Source organism: Giraffa tippelskirchi, chromosome 7 (genome assembly GCF_054371585.1).
Source record: "Giraffa tippelskirchi isolate mGirTip1 chromosome 7, T2T-mGirTip1v1.2.pri, whole genome shotgun sequence".
Classification (NCBI taxonomy): domain Eukaryota; kingdom Metazoa; phylum Chordata; class Mammalia; order Artiodactyla; family Giraffidae; genus Giraffa; species Giraffa tippelskirchi.
In genome coordinates, this window is record NC_137281.1 from 83,104,392 (window position 1) to 83,108,069 (window position 3,678).

A 3,678-nucleotide genomic window follows, 5' to 3' on the forward strand; every position below is an offset into this window, starting at 1 on the left:
CTAGATGAAAGGCCATCACACTTGAGAGGATATTCCAGAACCTCCTTCTGGGGAAATGAGCCCAGGAAATGGTTGGGGAGTGTCCCAGACACTCAGCTGGAACTGATGGGGCAGATGAAAGCACAGGAAATAGTCTGTTGTTCAATTCTGGGCAGACGCCTGGACATCTCCAAGGACCAGAGTCTATGGACCTCAGTATTCAGGGGTTCCTGAAGGGTGGGGTCCACAGAAGTCTCTTCCAGTGGGTGAAGCAGGCCTGGTTGCCTCTCTCAGCCCTGCCTCTCACTAGCTATTTCCCTGGGTAGGTCACGTGGCATCTGAATGGGCTTTTGTGTCAGCATCATGTGAGGATGACTCCTCCCCTCTTGGGTTGTGAGCACCACCCCAAAGCAGGTAGATGATGTTCCTAACACAAAGCTGGGGGAGGAAGTGGTTTGAATCCCACATCTTGATTGACTGAGTGGTGTAGTCACTCTTCGAAGTTTCTTCCTCAGCTTGGGGCCAGCCCAGACCGAATGTGGTTTCCTCTCTCTGTGTATGCACATGCATGTGTGCGGGCAAGTGTGTGTGTGTCTTAGCTACTCGTCTTTCATGGACCTGGGGTTCATGTCCACCCGAGGAGCCCAGGACTCCCTCTCAGACCTGCCCAACATGCCAAGACGTTTTGGGACCCAGATAGACACTCATAGACCTGGGCAAACACCTGGTGAGTGTTAATGTGGTGTGCCTCTTGTAAGGGTGGGAGTGGGAGGGGGGATTTACCCTTGGAAAAATCATATAGTGATGTAAGTCACGGAACATAAAACAAAATTCAGTGAGCAATAGAGTTCTCTTCATTTTGATTTTGTCTCCTATGGATTCTTTTGTTTGTTTGTTTTAATTTTTAATTGGAGGTTAATTGCTTTACAATATTGTGTTAGTTTCTGCTGTACATCAACGTGAATCAGCCATGGGTTACATATGTCCCCTCCCTCCCACCTCCCTCCAGCTTGTCACAGAGCACCAGGTTTGAGCTCCCTGAGTCATACAGCAAATTCCCACTGGCTATTTTATATATGGTAATGTGTTTGTCTCAATGTTACTCTTCCAATTCATCCCTCCCTCTCTTTCCCCTGTTTGTCCCACAGATTCATAAATCTTCGATGCCTGGCCTTACTTCTATGTTAGAATCTGATGTAAGTTTGGATTTGGTTTAACACCGAATCAGCTAGTTAATTACTTTCTTTAACTCTCTCTATGTCTCTCAGAGAGCACTTTCACTTCTAGACCATCTGCCCCCAGAAAGCTTTGAGAATCCCCGAGAGCCACAGCTCCAAAAGGATGATTATTCTTCAGAAGTGGGAAGGCTTGAGATGTAGCTGTGGTTCTCTCTGCAACCTGCCATTAACAACCCTCCTCAACTTGCTGGGTCTCAGTTTCCCACTCCTGCTTGGAGAATAGCCGTGCCTACCTCATCGGTTGGTATGAGGCTCAAGAGGATGGAAGGGTTGTGAAATGCCATGTCAACCCATTCCAACTGATTCTTACATGAGTAAATTCCATGATGACTTGAGTTTAGAGTCTGTACAAGTGTCATGGTAGGCTCTGGGACCCAGAGGTAGCAGGACTTACCCTCTGCCGCTATGAGCTCACAGGCTATTCTTATTTCTAGAAGTGGACTTCAAGTCTGTGAGCCTTTTGTGCCCACTTGGCATAGTGTCTGTTTGCCTGTGAATTTTTGGTAAGAGAGTTCTTAACATGCTTGCCTCTTTCCCTACCCCACACCATCGCTCTGCAGGAGAGAAGGAGGGGGCCAGCTAACACCCCCTGTCCAGATGGCAGTTGGAGTCAATGAAGCTCAGAGGAGTGAGTGACTCACCAGGACCGCGTAGCAAGATGGCAGCTTATGGGAGATCAGGGCTCCTGCCTGCCTTTCTTTTTTTTTTTTTTAATCATCTTATCAAGATTTAATGTACATATATTCTTTTCTAAAAAAATATACGTGTGTTCCTAACATGTGGCACATACAGTATAAAGATTTCATACTGGATAAATGATGCTCATTAAGCCAAAAGAGAGAAAAAGGAGGACTTTGCTTTGCTTCACCTCCATTATTTGAAATACAAATATGCAGATTTTGTTACTGAGAAAAATCTGAACTGTTTTTTTATCAGGAAGTTCAACTGAACCTAGACTTTTCCACACCTCAATTATAAAGAAAAGACGACAACAACAAAACTTAGAAAAACTAGACTAAAATTTCCTTAGCTCTGGAGACAGGACTGTTTCACATCGTGTCAAGAGAGACGACGTCCGTCAGGAGATTGAATGGCTGTGTCTCACTTTCACAGGTTACCCACTTGGCAAGTTGTGATACTATAGAAGGGTGACTGGGAGGGGACCATGCTGTAGAGACTCACAGGGTGTGTGCAGCAGGAACATCATACATGCAGATCGCAGAGTTCATCGCTTTCCCAGGAATGAGCTGCAAAGCAGAAAGACCAGGGATGCTCAGAGCTTGAGTGCCCCGGGCAGTCGCTGTGTCACTGGCATGACTGGGCTGCCACTGGAATCTCATCACCTGCCAGGACTCAGGAGGAGTTAGGGAGGACATCGTGGGTGTGGGGGGGGGGCAGGGGGGACTTCCAAGCCTCTGTGGACAAAGCCTGGAGGGGCCAGCGCTAGGGAGGACCTCTGTGTGTTCTGAGGCCTGTGCAAGGCCCTGCCCTTGCATAGGAAGAGATGATCCTCATTCCTGGCTTTCCCCAAAGACTGTCTCCTTGAGTGCTTCCACAGAGGTCATCAACTGGAGACCCGGGGGCCTTGTATGGGCTGCAGACAGGTTTTATTTGATTGAATTGTTTTCAATAATTGCAATAGCGGTCAGCATTGAAACACTGTTTTCAAATAAAAAATCTTGGCCTTTTCTGAGGACTTGGGACATCTGGCCACACAGGAGTCCAGCTCTGTGTGGCCACTATTGCTGGGGCCAGTTGAGTCCCTGCTGCCCTTTAGCATACGCTCCTGGGTTTCCACCCCGCCAGCCTCCCTCATTTTCATCACCTGCCTGGCATGGCTCCTGGGACCCATCCCCAAGTCTGTATTTTATTGATGGTGAAGCCGGAGACCTGGCTTAAAAGATGTAGAAATGGAAACTCTGAGAGTCCTCCCCACCCTAGCCCTCTTGAGCAGCTTCAGGTTTCTGTGGGCCAGAAACAGCTGGGCCAACAGAAGAGGAGGTGATGTTGGCCCTCACTCCGCCTCCACCGTGGAATGTGCCCCCTCCCCACCCCCAACAACCATTGCATTTTCCAGATTAAAGATTCCAGGCAGGCTGGGGCTTATTTCCCACTCAGTGTCTGGGACGTATTTTCTCCTTCAAGTCATTACAGGTTCGAGATCTCTAGCAGCCCCGGGTCTTGAAGGCGGGGCTGTCTTCCCTGACAGCCCCGGGGTTCTCAGACACCAGGCTTCCTCTGTCCCCTTTCCACACGCCCCGCTCTAGCCTTTGGTCTGGGTGTAGCCTGTCAACATTAAATAAGCACTTCTTGTGGTTCCGCTCATAACAATTCTTTAGATCTTGGGAGCCCGGGCTGTGGAGCTCTGCATATGTATAGATCTCATTTTCACACAACAGGCTGCTTAGCAGATGGGGACCCAGACCAGCCTCCAACATTTAGCTCTGAGTTAAGACGTGGG

The 3,678-nt window shown here is 48.6% G+C and overlaps 1 long non-coding RNA gene across 1 annotated transcript; it reads left to right on the top strand.

The window, feature by feature from the left end:
- The first annotated feature begins 508 nt into the window (after window positions 1-508).
- Window positions 509-2,906, top strand: LOC145512927 (uncharacterized). Its single transcript, XR_014058919.1, has 3 exons — window positions 509-706; window positions 1,128-1,175; window positions 1,778-2,906. It is a non-coding gene; the product is annotated as an uncharacterized LOC145512927 (long non-coding RNA).
- Window positions 2,907-3,678: the final 772 nt, after the last annotated feature.